The sequence below is a fragment of the Tachypleus tridentatus genome, unplaced genomic scaffold (assembly GCF_004210375.1).
Source record: "Tachypleus tridentatus isolate NWPU-2018 unplaced genomic scaffold, ASM421037v1 Hic_cluster_2, whole genome shotgun sequence".
Lineage (NCBI taxonomy): Eukaryota > Metazoa > Arthropoda > Merostomata > Xiphosura > Limulidae > Tachypleus > Tachypleus tridentatus.
The window spans coordinates 43664096-43685459 of record NW_027467782.1 but is presented as its reverse complement, the minus strand read 5'-3'; the positions used below and the strand labels follow the sequence as shown (position 1 = coordinate 43685459).

At 31.9% G+C, this 21364-nt stretch overlaps 1 protein-coding gene across 1 annotated transcript in view; it reads left to right on the top strand.

Annotated features, from left to right (window-relative positions):
• Nucleotides 1-21364, top strand: part of LOC143243067 (solute carrier family 22 member 3-like) — a 136908-nt gene that overhangs the window by 58074 nt on the left and 57470 nt on the right. The window lies entirely within an intron of this gene.

The following is a 21364-nucleotide window of genomic DNA, read 5'->3' as shown; positions in this document are numbered from 1 at the left end:
AAGATATGGATGTGGAACAGTTAAAAGGTACGTGAAAAATAAGTATATAGATACCAGGTTTTATAAAATTTTGTCGAATATATCTCTGAAATTGAAATAAAAAGACAAACAAGAATAGAGATGTGGGCGGGAAGTGGTAGGTTTTAAAACGTGGAACAGAGATTTGTATATATAGAAGGAGAAGAAGAAAGATTTGTTTGTGAAAAAGTTAGCAAGACGAAAAGAATAGGGTACTGGATTTCAAGCGATGAGTAAGATAATGCAAGATAAAGATTTGAAAATTAAATACTTTGCAAAAAGAATGAATGAAGATTCGGATCTCATGTACATACGAAAGGAATGAAGAATAAAGATATGGATGTCGAACAGTTAAAAGGTAAGTGAAAAATAAATATATGGATGCCAGATTTTGTAAAATTATGTCGAATATATATGAAATTAATGTAGCAAATTTAACAAGAATAAAGATGTGGGCGGGAAGATGTGGGTTATACAACGAAGAACAGACCTTTCGATATTAGATATATAGAAGAAGAAGAAAGATTTGTTTGCAAAATAGTTAGCAAGACGATGAAAAATAGGGTCCTGAATGTCAAGCGAGTGGGTAAGATAATGGAAAGTGGACATTTGAAAAATAAATATTTAGTAAAAAAACAATGAATGACGATTGGGATCTTATATACATAGCAAAGGAATGAAGGATAAAGATATGGATGTCGAATAGTTAAAAGATAAGTGAAAAATAAATATATGGATGCTAGATTTTTTTAAATTATGTCGAATATATATGAAATTAAAGTAGCAAATTTAACAAGAATAAAGAAGTGGGCGGGAAGATGTAGGTTATGCAACGTAGAACAGAGATTTCGATAGTAGAAATATAGAGAAAGAAGAAAGATTTCTGTAGAAATAGTTAGCAAGACGATGAAGAGTAGGCACCTGGATATCAAGCGATGAGTGAAATAATGTATATCCGTGAAATTGAAATAAGAAGACTAACAAGAATAAAGATGTGGGCGGAAAAGTGGTGGGTTATAAAACGTGGAATAAAGATTTGAAAATAAGATATATAGAAGAAGAAGAAGAGATATTTGTTTGTGAAATAATTAGCAAGGAAATGAAGAATTGGGTCTTGGATGTCAAGAGGTGGTTAAAATAATGCAAGATGGAGATTTGAAAATTAAATACTTACGAAAAAGAATGAATGAAGATTGGGATCTTATATACATAGCAAGGGAATGAAGAATAAAGATTTGGATGTCGAACAGTTAAAAGGTACGTGAAAAATAAATACATGGATCCCAGATTTTTGTAAAATTATGTCGAATATATATGAAATTCAAGTAGCAAAATTAACAATTATAAAGAAGTGGACGGATAGTGGTAAGTTATACAAGGAAATAACAGAGTTTTCGATGTTAGATATATAGAAAAAAAGAAAGATTTGTTTGTGAAATGGTTAGAAAGACGATGAAGAGTAGGCACATGGATATCAAGCGATGAGTGAAATCATTCAAAATGGAAATTTTAGTTATAAATACTTAATAAAAATAATGATTGACGATTTGGATCTCATATACATGGCAAGGGATTAAAAAGAATAAAGATATGGATGTGGAACAGTTAAAAGGTACGTGAAAAATAAGTATATAGATACCAGATTTTATAAAATTTTGTCGAATATATCTCTGAAATTGAAATAAAAGACAAACAAGAATAGAGATGTGGGCGGGAAGTGGTGGGTTAAACAACGTATCAGAGAAATTTCGATATTAGATGTACAGAAGGTGAAGAAGAGAGATTTTTAAAAAAATAGTTAGCAAGACGATGAATACTAGGACCTGGATGTCAAGCAGTGGGTAAGGTAATGCAAGATGGAAATACGAAAATTAAATGCTTAGTGAAAAGAATGAATGAAGACTGAGATCTCATGTACATACAAAGGAATGAAGAATAAAGATATGGATTTTGAGCAGTTAAAAGGTATGTGAAAAACAAATATATGAATGCCAATTTTTGTAAAATTATGTCGAGTATAAATGAAATTCAAGTGGCAAAACTAACAAGAATAAAGAAGTGGGCGGAAAGTGGTGGGTTATACAACGAAGAACAGAGCTTTCGATATTAGATATGTAGAAGAAGAAAAAAGATTTAATTGTGAAATAGTTAGCAAGACGATGAACACTAGGCACCAGGATATCAAGCGTTGATTACAATGACGTAAAGTGGAAATTGTAGTTATAAACACTTAATAAAAACAATGATTGAAGATTTGGATCTCATATACATGGAAACGGATTAAAAAGAATAAAGATATGGATGTGGAACAGTTAAAAGGTACGTGAAAAATAAGTATATAGATACCAGATTTTATAAAATTTTGTCGAATATATCTCTGAAATTGAAATAAAAAGACAAACAAGAATAGAGATGTGGGCGGGAAGTGGTAGGTTTTAAAACGTGGAACAGAGATTTGTATATATAGAAGGAGAAGAAGAAAGATTTGTTTGTGAAAAAGTTAGCAAGACGAAAAAGAATAGGGTACTGGATTTCAAGCGATGAGTAAGATAATGCTAGATAAAGATTTGAAAATTAAATACTTTGCAAAAAGAATGAATGAAGATTCGGATCTCATGTACATACGAAAGGAATGAAGAATAAAGATATGGATGTCGAACAGTTAAAAGGTAAGTGAAAAATAAATATATGGATGCCAGATTTTGTAAAATTATGTCGAATATATATGAAATTAATGTAGCAAATTTAACAAGAATAAAGATGTGGGCGGGAAGATGTGGGTTATACAACTAAGAACAGACCTTTCGATATTAGATATATAGAAGAAGAAGAAAGATTTGTTTGCAAAATAGTTAGCAATACGATGAAAAATAGGGTCCTGTATGTCAAGGAGTGGGTAAGATAATGGAAATTGGACATTTGAAAAATAAATATTTAGTAAAAAAGAATGAATGAAGATTGGGATCTTATATACATAGCAAAAGAATGAAGGATAAAGATATGGATGTCGAATAGTTAAAAGATAAGTGAAAAATAAATATATGGATGCTAGATTTCTTTAAATTATGTCGAAAATATATGAAATTAAAGTAGCAAATTTAACAAGAATAAAGAAGTGGGCGGGAAGATGTAGGTTATGCAACGTAGAACAGAGATTTCGATAGTAGAAATATAGAGAGAAGAAAAAAGAGAAGAAATAGTTAGCAAGACGATGAAGACTAGGCACCTGGATATAGCGTTGACGACAATGATGCAAAGTGGAAATTTTAATTATAAACACTTAATAAAAAACAATGATTGACGATTTGGATCTCATATACAGCGAAGAATAAAGATATGGATGTGTAACAGTTAAAGGTACGTGAAAAATAAGTATATGATACCAGATTTTTTATAAAATTTTGTCGAATATAATGAAATTAAAGCAAATTTAACAAGAATAAAGATGTGGGCGGGAAGTGGTGGGTTATAAAACGTGGAATAAAGATTTGAAAATAAGATATATAGAAGAAGAAGAAGAGATATTTGTTTGTGAAATAATTAGCAAGGAAATGAAGAATTGGGTCTTGGATGTCAAGAGGTGGTTAAAATAATGCAAGATGGAGATTTGAAAATTTAAATACTTACGAAAACGAATGAATGAAGATTGGGATCTCATATACATACCAATGGAATGAAGAATAAAGATTTGGATGTCGAACAGTTAAAAGGTACGTGAAAAATAAATACATGGATCCCAGATTTTGTAAAATTATGTCGAATATATATGAAATTCAAGTAGCAAAATTAACAAGAATAAAGAAGTGGACGGATAGTGGTAAGTTATACAAGGAAATAACAGAGTTTTCGATGTTAGATATATAGAAAAAAAAAAAGATTTGTTTGTGAAATGGTTAGAAAGACGATGAAGAGTAGGCACATGGATATCAAGCGATGAGTGAAATCATTCAAAAAAAAATTTTAGTTATAAATACTTAATAAAAAATAATGATTGACGATTTGGATCTCATATACATGGCAAGGGATTAAAAAAGAATAAAGATATGGATGTGGAACAGTTAAAAGGTACGTGAAAAATAAGTATATAGATACCAGATTTTTATAAAATTTTGTCGAATATATCTCTGAAATTGAAATAAAAAGACAAACAAGAATAGAGATGTGGGCGGGAAGTGGTGGGTTAAACAACGTATCAGAGAAATTTCGATATTAGATGTACAGAAGGTGAAGAAGAGAGATTTTTTTTAAAATAGTTAGCAAGACGATGAATACTAGGACCTGGATGTCAAGCAGTGGGTAAGGTAATGCAAGATGGAAATACGAAAATTAAATGCTTAGTGAAAAGAATGAATGAAGACTGAGATCTCATGTACATACAAAGGAATGAAGAATAAAGATATGGATTTTGAGCAGTTAAAAGGTATGTGAAAAACAAATATATGAATGCCAATTTTGTAAAATTATGTCGAATATAAATGAAATTAAAGTAGCAAAACTAACAAGAATAAAGAAGTGGGCGGAAAGTGGTGGGTTATACAACGAAGAACAGAGCTTTCGATATTAGATATGTAGAAGAAGAAAAAAGATTTAATTGTGAAATAGTTAGCAAGACGATGAAGACTAGGCACCAGGATATCAAGCGTTGATTACAATGATGCAAAAGTGGAAATTGTAGTTATAAACACTTAATAAAACAATGATTGAAGATTTGGATCTCATATACATGGAAACGGATTAAAAGAATAAAGATATGGATGTGGAACAGTTAAAAGGTACGTGAAAAATAAGTATATAGATACCAGATTTTTATAAAATTTTGTCGAATATATCTCTGAAATTGAAATAAAAAGACAAACAAGAATAGAGATGTGGGCGGGAAGTGGTGGGTTATAAAACGTGGAACAGAGATTTGTATATATAGAAGGAGAAGAAGAAAGATTTGTTTGTGAAAAAGTTAGCAAGACGAAAAGAATAGGGTACTGGATTTCAAGCGATGAGTAAGATAATGCTAGATAAAGATTTGAAAATTAAATACTTTGTAAAAAAAGAATGAATGAAGATTCGGATCTCATGTACATACGAAAGGAATGAAGAATAAAGATATGGATGTTGAACAGTTAAAAGGTAAGTGAAAAATAAATATATGGATGCCAGATTTTGTAAAATTATGTCGAATATATATGAAATTAATGTAGCAAATTTAACAAGAATAAAGATGTGGGCGGGAAGATGTGGGTTATACAACTAAGAACAGACCTTTCGATATTAGATATATAGAAGAAGAAGAAAGATTTGTTTGCAAAATAGTTAGCAATACGATGAAAAATAGGGTCCTGTATGTCAAGGAGTGGGTAAGATAATGGAAATTGGACATTTGAAAAATAAATATTTAGTAAAAACAATGAATGAAGATTGGGATCTTATATACATAGCAAAAGAATGAAGGATAAAGATATGGATGTCGAATAGTTAAAAGATAAGTGAAAAATAAATATATGGATGCTAGATTTCTTTAAATTATGTCGAATATATATGAAATTAAAGTAGCAAATTTAACAAGAATAAAGAAGTGGGCGGGAAGATGTAGGTTATGCAACGTAGAACAGAGATTTCGATAGTAGAAATATAGAGAAAGAAAAAAAGATTTTGTAGAAATAGTTAGCAAGACGATGAAGACTAGGCACCTGGATATCAAGCGTTGATTACAATGATGCAAAATGGAAATTTTAGTTATAAACACTTAATAAAAAACAATGATTGACGATTTGGATCTCATATACATGGCAAGGATTAAAAGAATAAAGATATGGATGTGGAACAGTTAAAAGGTACGTGAAAAATAAGTATATAGATACCAGATTTTTATAAAATTTTGTCGAATATATCTGAAATTAAATAAGAAAATTTAACAAGAATAAAGATGTGGGCGGAAAGTGGTGGGTTATAAAACGTGGAATAAAGATTTGAAAATAAGATATATAGAAGAAGAAGAAGAGATATTTGTTTGTGAAATAATTAGCAAGATGATGAAAAATAGGGTCCTGGATGTCAAGGGATGAGTAAAATAATGCAAGATGGAGATTTGAAAATTAAATACTTACGAAAAGAATGAATGAAGATTGGGATCTCATGTACATACCAATGGAATGAAGAATAAAGATTTGGATGTCGAACAGTTAAAGGTACGTGAAAAATAAATATATGGATGACAGATTTTTGTAAAATTATGTCGAATATATATGAAATTCAAATAGCAAAATTAACAAGAATAAAGAAGTGGGCGGATAGTGGTGGGTTATACAAGGAAATAACAGAGTTTTCGATGTTAGATATATAGAAAAAATAGAAAGGTTTTTCGTGAAATGGTTAGAAAGACGATGAAGAGTAGGCACATGGATATCAAGCGATGAGTGAAATCATTCAAAAAAAATTTTAGTTATAAATACTTAATAAAAATAATGATTGACGATTTTGATCTAATTTTCATGCAAGGGATTAAAAAGAATAAAAATATGGATATCGAACAGTTAAAAGGTACGTTAAAAATAAATATATGCATGCCAGATTTTTGTAAAATTATGTCGAATATATATAAATTTCAAGTAGCAAAATTAACAAGAATAAAGAAGTGAGCGGGAAATGGTGTGTTATACAAAGAATAACAGAGCTTTCCATATTAGATACATTGAAGAAGAAGAAATAATTGTTTAGGATTTTTATAAAATTTTGTCGAATATATATCTGTGAAATTCAAATAAGAAGTCTGACAAGAATAGAGGTGTGAGCGGGAAGTGGTGGGTTATACAACGTGGGATAGCGATTTTGATATTAAATATATAGAAAGAGAAGAAGGATCGCTCTGGTCGAAAAGCTCATCAACAAGTCCAAGAAGAGAGCAAGAGGTCATTGATAATGTTCTGAATTCTCCAAGAAAATCAGTGCGCCAACTGTCTCGTGAAACAGGTATCCCTAAATCCAGCGTTCATCGCATTTTGAAGCGTTCCCAATTCAAAAGTTTCATCCCATCGCTTGTTCACACTCTGAATGAAGATGACCGTGATCGAAGGGTTGAGTTCTGTGAATGATATCTTGCTAGATGTGCAGGCAATGATGAATTTCCACTCAAAATTGTTTAGAGTGACGAAGCAACGTTTCAGCTGAATGGCTCAATAAATCGACACAACTGCACCTACTGGGCAACAGAATATCTACATGTTACAGAGGAACATCACTTGAATTTGCCTGGAGTAACTGTATGGTGTGGTTGTCCGCTAGGGGACTTATCGGACCATTCTTTTTTCAAGACACCGTAACAGGATTGAATTATCTCAACATGCTACAAAAGTTTGCCATGCCACGCATCCAAAAACAATTTGGAGAAGAAGAGTGTTTCTTCCAGCAGGATGGTGCTCCTCCCCACTCAATCGCGACGTGAGAGCTTATCTGGATGCATCTGCACCAAACAGATGGATTGGACGAAGAGGAAGTGTAGAATTACCTGCTAGGTCGCCAGATTTGACACCCATGGATTTCTTTTTGTGGGGGTTTCTAAATGACAAAGTTTACAGCACAAAAAGGGCAACAATTGATGAATTGAGAGTTGTAATTGAAGAACAGTGTGCTTTAATACCAGATGAGATGGTGTTTGATGTGTGTACTTCCATTTGTTCCCGTTATGAGATGTGTCTGGAGCAGAACGGATTTCAGTTTAAACACCTGAAGTGAAGCGAGCAAATTGTGACATTTTACAATTTCAACCAAGGTGAGTTTTCTTGGAAAGAAATTTATTTGTTATTTTTTCTCTTGATTTCAGTATTAAATCTTTAAATAAATCCTTTGGCTATCATATGTATCTTGTTTCATTGTTAAAATCAATAAACAAGGCAAGTTATAATGATCCAAAGAGTGTAAACGTTATTTTGGGACACCCTGTATATATACAGAGAGTGGACAAAAAATGTGGCTTCCTTGAAAATGCTGTTAATTTGTTTTATGTTTTATTAGATCACAGAAAAATGTATCAAATGCACTTCACGAGATCTGTTCAAATATGATATCAAATAAATTAACAACATTTTCAAGGGAGAGGCACTTTTCTGTCCTCCCCTTGTACATGAATGTATAATGTTATCAAATTTAAGCTATTTTATATGAGTTATAGTTTGTAGTTATTCCAGAATGAAAAAAGCATTATTTATATTAATTTCCTAATTGTTTATAGAGTTTCATTAGTAAAAATAACAGACAAACATTAAGTTTTTTTCTGTAAAAAAATGTTTGATAATTATCTGGAGATCATAAAAATTTTCAATGTGAAATTTGAACATTTTTTGATGCATACAAATATTTTTAATCTTAAAATCAAAATTACTATGCATGTTGGATAGTCAACATGCAAAAAGAAAATAGACACAAGAAAAGCATTACTTAAAAAAGTCTTAAAACTAAATAACAAAAAATTTGATATTTTGTGCATGAAAGTTCTAACACAGTATGAAGTAGAGAATAATATTTATTCAACTTTAACATGTAAATCTATATAATACTTACCCCAGAGTGACATAAAAACAGCAAAAAATACAGCAGCATCAATGTTGAAAAGATGAGTTATTCTGACAAAAGTGCATGTCTGGCCTGATATTCCATATCTACATCACATAAAATGGTGTCCTTGTAGTCTTCACAAATGTCTTTACTGTAAAAAAATTCAATTTTGTTTCAAGTTTATATAATAAACACAATACAGCTGTACATTTATATCAATCATAATATACAACTATCAATTTCAATGATAATGCCACATAAAATAACTGACTAATTGAAATTATGTTTAAATCAATTTATCACAAATATTATTTAAAATATTTCAGTGGTTCAAAACACATCAACCAATAAAAATTAATGGTTCCAATTATTATTCCAGCTACAAATAGCTTGTGTGAAAATAATTAATTAGCTAAACACTGATTAATTACGTCCAGTGATTAATCACTTACCACATTCCATCAATCACATAGCTCTAAGTAACTGATTTGTCTGAGGTATAATTTAGAAAGTGATCAAACATGAGTTATAAAAATAATAAACTGTTTGGTAACTCTTTTTTCTCCCCCTTATTCAAACCTGTGAGCATCACCCATCAAGGTGAAGCATACAGAAAACACAACACTCCTACTACTGAAGCTGGAATCAGCATACAGGTGTAATATCCAAACCAAACAAAGTACAGGGCTATCTTAACTCCAAAATACTCCCTGAAAAAATTGAAAGGAACAAACATTGAATTGATTCTTATCAAAATATAGTACATACAATAACTAATGAGAAACCCCAAAAATACATCCATAATAATTTTTTTTGTATATATTTGTCTTAATTGTAAACTCTGATTAGTATGAGAGCAAAGTGATTTTCATGCTAAAATTAATACAATTTATATATCTTTAATATTACAGTCTCCAAATTTCATTTGTATAGCTTCTAGAATCTTCTAATTGAATATCAACTTATTTTTTGGTAAAAATTTATATGTTGTGCATTATTATCTCTACCCTTACACTGCATGAGCTTAGGCCATTTGTTTAACCTTGTAACCAAAAAAAAAATGAAATAATATTTTCCTTTCTAAACTCCATGCAGATTACAATAAAAGCTTATCATTATTTATCCCGACTATCGTCAGTCTTGTATCAGTTAAATATGACAACTTCCTGTATACTATGCTTATGTAACAAGTTAGGAATCACCTTGTATACACTTAGTTCAAATTACAGCAAAAAATTATGTAATACACACAATCACATGTATATACATATATTGCAAACAAATTAATCTATTTCTTCATTTACATTTTCTAACGTTACCTAATAAGTATTTTTTTTTACTTTTATAACAAACCAAATATGTACATAAAAATGACAAAAATCTAGTACTTAATTGTGAATGCTGTAATTCTTTTTGTTGTCAAAGATTTAAAGTGTTGAGAGATGCTAACCCAAATTTTCAATGGTGATGTTTTTTATTTTTTTCCAAAATTATTTATTAATTTCAAACACAATTTAGAGCACAAACAATAATAAACATAAAGCATACAATGTCCTATAATTATTACAATTTAACTGGTTTTCTAACCAAACATTGTGCATCAAAACAACTTCCTCAGCTGGTTAAAGTAAACTTAGTGCTAGCAGATTTGAATCTATGTTCCGAAAAACGTAAAAGCCATCCTGTGAACGAGATGGCATTATACATAAAATAGAAGATTAAATATTTATTTTCTGATGGTTATCAATAATGTAGTAGCAAATGTCAAAGACAGAAAGAAAGAGAGAGAGAGAATTATTTACCTTTTTGAAAGACTGTATGTAAGAGAAGAGAGCTTTGTGGGATGCCTTGGTAACTATAACATTATGTTTTGTATTAGGAAAATCTGTAAGTCTGAAAGTTGTATTCAATCTCAGTCAATCAAATACAAGTGAAAAGACTACCTAAGTTGAGCAACTTGGAATAAACAAGTGCCATCACGTGATACAGAAATGTGAACACTAAGACATTACAAATTAAATTTTACTTTTGAGATTCAGAAATTAAAACTATATTATATAATAGAAACATATAATTAACTACATACTAATACTATTAGATCTACATCTATTTCAGTTATTACAACATCTTTATAGAATTCTATAGCTCAATGAAAATAATACATTAGCAACATGAGAGAATTCTCTTCCTCATATCATGACTGACTCTCCTTATATATAATTATTGTATTTGGAATGATCTCTTTTAAAACACAACTAGTATGAATAAAACTCCACTCGAGACTCTAAACATGGCGTACAAATATAATTGGTAATTTCAATCTTTAGGTTATGCTGAAAACTTTCACCAAGTGATTTTTATATTAAACAAATTCTGTCCAGGTAATTAATTATTAACACTCACTTGATGTCATCAAGAGGTTGTTTTTTACATATTGCCGAAAACAAAGCCCAGTTGTTCATTAACCATTTCCAAGGAGCTTCGTCATCTGAAGAATTGCATTCCCCCTAATAATACGTCAAAGTAAATTGTCAACATAACTATTATTTTACTGATACAGGAAGTGAAATATCTCCAAGTATAATGACAACTAATAAAAATATGTTAAAGTGCACTTTACTGGAAAATAATATTAATAACAAACTACAGGAGCAACCCTATCACACAAATTCATCAGGTCATAAACCTGATATAACACACACTGACTGTAGAAATAACTGTGAACAACACTTTTAACATATGAAAAATTGTACTTTATCAACATCCAGCACACTTGGAAAGAAGAATCCAATGAGTTAACTGACTTCATGTAAAGCAGGGGTGTGCAACAGGCGGCCCGCGGGCCACAACCCGGCCCGCCAAGCCATTTAGTGTGGCCCTAGTTGTTGTAATCTAACCATGTGGCCTGATCTGTAATCCAACGCAAATGGAATATTTTTAAAAGCATCGATCCTACGGGATTCCCAGGCTTCGACTCGACAAACTTCTAAAATTATCTTTGCTAGAGAGGAGCAGGCCGAATTCGATTGGTCGGCCTCCTTAGGGCATGAATAGGTGACGTGCACTGGCACTATTGTCTACGACTCAACGTCATGTCCTGAACCTCGCCTTCGCCCGCTGGCGACAATTTTCCCTAACCTCTGCTGTCCGTCATTCATTATTGGTGAAAATTTTATTACCTTTTACAGTTACTACAAGAGATTGAAGGTAAATTGATTATTATTTAGCATATTGTTGTGACTTTACTGAATTTATTAAAAATTTTGCTTTCAGATGCATCTGATTCTATGTACAGTGTGACCTCGTTATTCGCGGGGTTACGTTCTTTACCCGAATAGCCGCGAATATTGGACGCAGTTTTAAAACGTATATGTATGCGATTATATACTATATGAACTGCTTCCCAAACACTAATGATACTTATACTCATTGATGCAGTAATAATGTAGCAATATTGCATACTGTTATGTATTTCACTAAATTGTACCGTGCGTTACCGGGCTGTGCTTTGCCGTTTGCGTTGTTGGGAAGCTGAGGCAGTCAGCCAATAGCAGTCAATCTTGTTTGGTGAAGACGACAATTGATAAAACGGCTTGATTGAGTAAATACAACAGAAATCTCCTCGAAAAGCCCTTTCAGTCCCTGTGACCTACAAAACGCAGTTCGCGCATAACCCGCGATATGCGGGGCCGCGAATATGCGGGGTCGCGAATGGCGAACCGCGAATAGGCGAGGTCACACTGTATTTTGCTATTCTCAATTAATTTAAGTACCGGAAGGCTATGATGGGATGCCAATTTAGAAACATGTGTTTCTGTCCATAAGAGGTTCCATGTGTAAATAAATTCTATGTTTTTTTCTACTTTGCTATTTTCGTGAGAATAATTTTTGTTTTGATTTCAGGGCTAGTAAAATGTCAGCAGTTAAGAAACGAAAAATTGATGATGAGGGAAGGTTATTCAACAGTGAATGGTGCACAAAATATCTTGTTGTCCCACATAATCAAGGTGTTGTCTGCCTCGTCTGTCAAACTACAATTGCAGTCATGAAAGAGTACAATATTAAGCGACATTACGCAACTAAGCACTCCTCCCAGTTTGATGAAATTGTTGGCCAGGCACGAAAGGACAAAATTGAACATTTAAAACATCCATTGAAAAGCAACAAGGTGTTTTACCACTTTCAAGAAAAATTCAGAACTGGTGACAAAACTGAGTTTTGAGCTTTGTGAATGTATGGCAGAAAAGGGAAAGCCTTTCAGTGATGGAGAATTTATTAAAATTGTTTAACAATATTCACAGAATATGCATGTCCAGAGAAAAAAATATTTGGTGGAGCAAACTAGCCTTTCCCTTTACTGTCTCACGCAGGACAAAAGATCTTTCAGAGGACATCAAAGAAACTTTGAAAGAGATTGAATTCGTGTGAAGCTTTCAGTCTGGCTTTGAATGAAAGCACTGATATCAATGACACATCCCAACTTGTCATTTTCATCAGAGTTGTTACTGCAGGCTTTGATGTTTTCGAAGAGTTTTTACATATGGCAAGCCTTTCCTCCACAACCACAGGACAGGATATTTGTGAACAAGTGCTTAAGGTTGTAGAAAAGTTTGAACTGAATCCTTATAAATTATGTGGTGTTACAACAGATGGTGCTCCTTCCATGACAGGTAGGACAAATGGATTCACCAAGAAATTTCTAACTGCAATTGGAGCACAAGACGTAGTTGTAAGCCATTGCATTATTCACCAAGAGAGCTTGTGCACCAAAGTTCTGGATTTTGCAGAAGTCATGAAAAATGTCGTCCAATGCGTAAATTATATTCGAACACGAGGATTAAATCATCGACAATTTAAAACTTTTTTAGATGAGCTGGACAGTGAGTATTCAGATGTTTTGTACTTCTCTGCTGTACGTTGGCTTAGTAGAGCTGCTACTTTGAAGAGATTCTGGAATCTGCGAGAGGAGATTAAGTTCTTCATGGAGAGCAAACGTCAGAATGTGGACTTCTTGAGCAATGAGAACTGGCTGAATGACTTAGCATTCCTCACAGACATTACACAGCATCTGTCTGATTTAAACTTAAAACTACAAGGGAAAAGTCAACTTGTGAATAAGTTGTTTGAGCATATTTGTGCTTTTGAGAAGAAATTGGAACTTTTCCAGGTTCAGTTGAAAGAGCCATATTGACCCATTTTACATGTCTTGCAACCAGGAAACTGGAATTTCTTAATCTGGATTGCACCAAATATGGAACCAGTGTACAAAAGCTGCATGATGAGTTTGCAAACAGATTTCCAGATTTCAGACAAACTGAAATTAGATTGAAATTGTTCGCTCAACCATTTGATTTGGCAGTGGAAGACAGTCCTGATGATTGCCAAATGGAACTCATTGAACTGCAGGCTGACATGGACACTAAAAGGAAATTCTCTGAAAACAGTTTGCTAGACTTTACAAACTCTGCGTACGTGAAAAGTTTCCCAATTTGTCCCGTCATGCACAAAGAATTGCCTCCTTTTTGGTAGCACCTACTGCTGTGAGCAATTTTTCTCCAAAATGAAGCTCATCAAAACCAAATGTAGAAGTCAGCTGACTGATGAACATTTGACCAGTCAGTTAAGAGTGGCAACCACTTCTGTCAAAGCTGATATTGACAAGCTCTGCAAGGACTCTAAATTTCAAGTGTCGCACTAAAATGATCACTCATGCAAAATATAAAATATTATTGCTTGCATTTTGAGAATTTTTTTAATTTATTGTGCATGTACACGAATAAGCTTGTTTTTTAAGTGGCCCCTTGATTGATGAAGTTGGTTATATGGCCCACCGACGAAAAATGTTGCACACCCTGATGTAAAGGAAAGGCAGCTTCATACACATTATCATTGATAAGCTTGGTTATTCCTGAAAAATAGGAGAAAAACACAGTATAAATACATAAGGCATGAAAATATTTAATAAAACAATGTAAAGAGTGATTGCAATGACTTTTATTCATCACTATATATAATATCATATATTGAAACCACGTATCATAATGTAATGAACCCAAGCACACACATGCCAAGTACTATAACCATTTTATTATTTACCAAATTTTCATTTTTTGATTTTGATGAAATAAGGTTTCATTATACTGTTCTGTTGAACCATTGAAAACAAGATTCAAAATTAAATCTTACAGAGAAGTTAAAAAAAACTTATTGGATTGCTAATCTAAATACTGTTCAACCTTTTGGACTCAATCTAGAACCTGGAATCGATGATCTTCGTTCACTGGTTTCATCTTTGTCAAAAAATTATTTTTATTCTTTGCTCATTTCTTCTCGTAACGTGAAAGCTGAATTTACTAAAACATACCATTTTTTAAGGTAATTTTTCATATAATTTTTTACAAACTGAATTGTATATCATTTTCAACCTGTCTCCAGGTGTCACCTTTACTTTACTTAAATGCTGAAGTACCGTTTTAAATACACACATATTCAGCCATTTCTAAAGTAAAATATTCCTTACGCCTTTTTGCATACATTCTCACCATTGGCTACATTACACCAGAACATAGAGAAATAGACATTTCTTGGAAAACCAGATGACCTTCTTGATGTTTCTAAACTAACTTTATTTGTATATCACTCATTTGATTACACCACCATTTCAATTTGTAACTGAAGAAAGTTCCACCTTTCATAAGTGCTCAAATTACAGGGTTTTATTCATTTCTATCAAGACTTCTTGAACCTACATGTTTTTATAGCATCTTGAATGATCTGTACAGTTATAGTTGGTTACAGTCTAAGAGCAGAACTAACTGACTTCTTTCCAAACTGTTTATTATCAAGACTCCATATGTCTTATATCACAACACATAGTCATATTTTTGCCTGTTACAATGCTAACTATATAGGACTGACCTAAACATTAGGGAAACTTGATTACTTTCTACATAAAATACAGAGTGGACCATAACTGAAATTATTTGAATTAACTGTGCATTGGTTTCCATTTCTGTGTGATTGTCTCAGGAATAACCAGGGTTACAGGGATTTTATTCATTTCTATAAAAACTTCTTGAACTTACATGTTTTCTAACACCATAATTATACTGTTCACATAACATCTTTAGTTTTCCACTGATGTACAGCTATTTTTTTATACATCAGTTAATGTGTCAATGTTACAACTTCTAAGCTTTAGACAGGAGACATTTGTTCTATGTACAGGCAGTAAAACCATAAAATTAAAAGAAAAGTATAGAAAGATGCTAAGTTGAAACTTTGAAGAAAATAGAAAGCCTAGCATTCAGAGAGGAAAAAACATGTTTGTTCATTATATTTCATATTTTTCAGTTTCTCATTTCACTGCACATTGGTAATTTCATTTCTATTAGTATTACGGTTGAAAAAATAGTAGATGATATGTAAAGTTTTGCCAGAAAAATATCTTTGAAAAGAAGTATTTTTTTTAACTTTCTAGCATGGAAACTTTCACTCAGACTGATTCATTTAAGGCTTTGGAAATTCACAGATAGATCTTTATGGGAATATATTAACAGAAATCTTGATTACTTGTGTACAATACAGTTATGGCTACTCAAAGCTTGACAAATTTCATAAATGAATGTGTCATAAATTTAGAATTATAGTAAAAATTAGTACTTACAGCTCCACATGAGCAAGTGTTTCCCTATTGGACTGACCCCATACACAAAGAGTGTTAATATTATTTATCACTATTAATTTTTATATTTATGAATATTATTCAGCACTATTAAAGTTTAGGACTAAAACTTAATCCAATTGAAACTTATGAGATATTATCAACTGTTAATAAGCAAAGGTAGCCAATTGATCAATCAGTACATTCTAATAATTATAGGTTCTTGTTTTCTGTGTATTAACTTATGAATATTACATACTTCTAGTCAGTTTGCAATATAAAATTAGATTCATTAACTGTTCACATCGTGTGATAACAGAACTTCTATTACACACTGATAGTCTTATGTCAAACTACATTAAAAAATACAAGTCTCTGAATTTAAATTGTAAAGTTTAATATGACAGAAAAGTTCAGGTGGACATTCCATCTTGGGATTTTATATATACATGAGAAAATAAATCAGCAGCTGGTCAGTACAAGGTCAAAACTAAATATAATGATGGCAAATACAAATCATTATAACCCAAAGAGTATTTTAAGACACAAATATTTAAATGTTAACCCCAAAAGTACACACTGTAGCTTTTAATTAACAGATTTCTTAACATTATTTCTTCTAAACATCTTTGCTAAATGTCCCTAATTTAGACTAGAGGGAAGGCAGCTAGTCATCACTGCCCGCCACTTACTCTTGAACCACTTTTTTACCAATGAATAGTGGGATTGACTGTTACACTATAATGCATTGACAGTTGAAAGGCAAGCATGTTTGATGTGACAGGAATTTAAATCTGCAACCCTCAGACTGTGATTCAAGTACCCTGTCATCTGACCGTGCCGGACCAAATAATTTGAGGATATATCAGTAAATCAAAAAGGTCAGCTATGCAAATTTCAGATTCTTACTTGTGATTATGTTTAGCTCATGTTTCTATCTTAATGTAAATTTTAGTAGCTTACTGTTTGTGCTAGTAAATCCTAACACAATATAAGAAAGTTACATCTTACAACCTTTGTTATGTTACTTGTAAAAATTTAGAAGTTAAAACTGATTGGCCAAAACATAAAAGTGAACTAAAAACTAAATTTATTAACATAGATTCTTCATAAAAGTGTTTAATTCATTCCTGTGTACAACATGGTAGGTGATTGTGGCACAAGCACTTTGAATCACCCACAGCAGAGGTCACAGCAAAACAGTAAATATAATTTATGAAAGCTAATTTGTAATCAAAACTGAAATTTGTATCACCACTTGTATATGATGGTACTTTGTAATATTTTCTGTAAGTCTTCCAGCTATTCTCTAAGGCATTTCATTATGTTTACTTGTAATAAAGTTTTACACAAAAGTCAATTAGAAAAGTTTGCTTTGTTTGGAAACTTTTTTTTATACTTTTAGCACCTTTCAGAAAAAGGTAACTACATGCATTTTAATTATTATAAACTCATCACAAAATGTTATTATTTTAAAATGCAAGGAAAAATATATAAGTATGATACATAAAAGAATTTCATATTATATAAAATTAATTGAAAAAATTCAGTGTTCTCTTCCAGATTATCTAATGACTGAGTTCATAATAAGGAAATTTATTTACAAAAAGTATAAATTCAGCTTATGAAATTTCTTCAATAATTCTGATGCACAGTAAATTATATAGAGATGAAATTAAATACATATTATGTGAAAATATATTACGGGAAATCATATGTTTTCACTTGCCAAATGCATAAAATTCTCCTGTATTATAACTAAATCTTTTCCGCTTCAAAATAAAATCCACAATTTGAGCATGTTGAGCTGGTTAAAGAAATCTTCTTTCCTCGCTGGAACATCAAATCTTTAACAAGGCCATTAAAAAATAACTTTTACATAAATATGAACATACATGAACAAAATATTTTTAAAATTACAAACCTCTTTCATCTGTTAGAGCAACAAGTCACATTTACAAAGCAATTAACTATTAGAATTCTTTTAGATGTATAACACATTAAATAATGATGCACTAGATTTATTAATAGATACAGATGTAGTGACATAACAATACTCTTTTCTTACTGGAAAACAGTACTTGGCCAGTAAAGGATGTTATGATTTATGTTATTAATCTTATTCTGGTGTAACATTACATGCACTATTTTATAGATCTTACTTGTCAATCTAAAATCTTTAATATGGAAGCTGGTGAACCATACAGGCTTAATAATAAAGACAAATCCTTTCTAACCAACTTTACAGATGACAGCTTTACATAACATTATAACAACCATCCAAGTTATTAGTTTCTTGAAGTAAATTGTAAATAATTACTCTGTAATTTTTTTTATAAATCATAAAGGGCAAGTAATATTAAAAGTACCATAACTGATTCACTCATTTTTTCACTTCTGAAAAACAAAAACTCATCATGAAGCAAAACATTAAACCACAACGTACATTCATGAACATCTCACGTGTCACATCATTCACAATAACAACATGAGCTATATGTTCATTGAATGATTTATAACTTGTGTGATGGGTGTATTTATGTTGACATAGATCAAGGGCAACAAAACTATATACACTGCTGGCCAAAATCTTAAGGCTAATGAACATAAAGAAAAAATGTGCCTTTTGCACTGTTAGACTCAACCACTTATTTGAGTAGAGCTTCAAAATATGAAAATAAAAAAAGGAAAAATAAAAATAAAAAAACGTTTTTAGCATTTAATATGGAAAATGTGAACACTATGAAATTAGCCTAAATACTACCTGGTCGAAAGTTTAAGACCATACTGAAATGAAGAGTTAATTAGTAAACACGTCACGAAATTTAGTCATCTGTGTTCAAGCATTAGCATTGTCAACACCTCCCACTGACATCTCCTGTGTTACACTGGGTAAAAAACATGGCAAAGGCTAAAAGTTGACAGAGTTTGAACGTGGCAGAATAGTCGAGCTGCAAAAGCAAGATCTCTCTCAACGTACCATCACTAGTGAGACTGAGCAGAGTAAAACTGCAGTTGTAAATTCTTATAAAACCCTGAGGGATATGGAACAAAAATTTTAAGTGGTCGGCATAAGAAAATTTCACCAGTGTTGCTGGAGGATTCAACAGGTTGTCCAGCAAGATACCAGCCAACCATTAAACCGTATTAAGTCCTTTACAGGTTCAGAATGCAGCTCAATAACAATGAGACAACATCTATGAGAGAAAAGCTTCTAAACTATAAATGCCTCAAAAAAACACGCCTCCTTCCACATAACGAAACAGCTTAGTTAAACTTTGCTGAGAAGCACCAAACATGGGACGTAGAAAAGTGGACGAAGATTTTGTTCTCTGATGAGAAAAATTTAACCTGGATGGTCCAGATGGCTTCCAACGTTACTGGTTCAATAAAGATATCGCACCAGAGACACTTTCTACTCGACACAGTGGAGGACATTCCATCATGATCTGGGGTGCTTTCTCCTTCCATGAAACAATGAAACTTCAAATTATACAGGAGCATCAAACAGTAGCTGGCTACATTGGCATGTTGGAGAGCATCCTTATTGACTGAAGGCTCTTGCTTGTGTGGAAATAACTGGATCTTTCAGCAGGACAATGCTGCAATCCACAGTGCCTGCAGAACAAAGGAATTTTTAATGGGGAGTAATATGATTCTTTTGGACCTTCCAGCATATTTGCCCAAACTGAACCCCATTGAAAATGTTTGGGGGTGGATGGCAAGGAAAGTCTATAGATATGGACGGCAATTCCAAACAGTGCACGATCTTCGTGAAGCAAACTTCACCACTTGGAATAATATTCCAGCCAGTCTTCTGCAAACGCTTATATCGATCATGCCGGGGGAATGTCTGAAGTTATTCACAGTGACAGCCATACAACTCACTACTGAGACCTCTTGCTGGACATTTCCTATCCTGTTAAGGACTTCTTTTGGGTATTGTCTCAAACTTTTGACCAGCTGGTATTTAGGCTAATTTCATAGTGTTCACATTTTCCCTATTAGATGCCAAAAAAGTTTTTTATTTTCCCTTTTCGAAGCTCTACGCAAATAAATGATTGAGTCTGACGATGTAAAATGCATATCTTTCTTTATGTTCATTAGCCTAAGATTTTGGCCAGCAGTGTAATTACGTATACATGAATGTATACTGTTACAAATTTTAAAAGCAATTTAATTTAAATGATTGCTATTTTCTGTTACAATCTGCAGTCATTTTAGAAAGAAAAAATGATAAGTCAGATTTGTATTTTTATTGAGTGGCTTTCAAGGTTTGTCAAATTGGCTGAATTCACAGAGTTAGGAGTAAAGAAAATCAAACTATAAAGTTTTACTGAAAATAATATATTTGACATTTCCCTAGGAGATTCTGGACATTATACAAATGACACCTGAAGCTTTTCACAGAAAGAACAATATTTCATGAACAAATCTTCAGTAATATTTTAAAATATTATTTTTTGTGTACAAAACATTTGAGATGCTTACTGAAAGCTTGCAAAATTTTGTGAATATGCACAAAACATATTAGAACTTATAGTACGGAAACCCTGGTAGTTATTACTTTGTAATTGCAGTCAATTTTTCCTGAGGTACACTCAAGAAATTTGTGAATAGTTCATGCACATTATATAGTTCATTAAGATAATGTGAGCTTCATGTTTTCCAAGTGATTTACAACCTATTTGGTAGGCATATTAGTTAAACGTATTTCAGAGGGCAATAAAATTATTCAAAAAAGCTATTTAGAATAAACAAATGTAGTTTCTTGTTACAAAATTGGTAACATTGACAAACCTCGTGCAGAGTTTGGGTAGAATAATACAAAAATACAGTCTAGTTTTACTGACTAAAACGTTTCAAGTTTATTTATGTTGTTTCAATTTCAGATGATTTAAGTGTTTTTAATCTACATGAAAATCACTTTGCACCCACAGTAGTCAATTTTCTGATTCCACATAGTCACAGACTCTTGTAAACTTCATTATAAATTATGTTTTTCTCAACAAATGATTTAATGATCATTCACAGTTGATGAAATTTTTATGAAGATACACAAAACGTATTAGAAATTATTGTGGTGAAGCTATAAACATAAATTTGGGGTCACAAACTTGGCTGATTCAACCAAGCCCA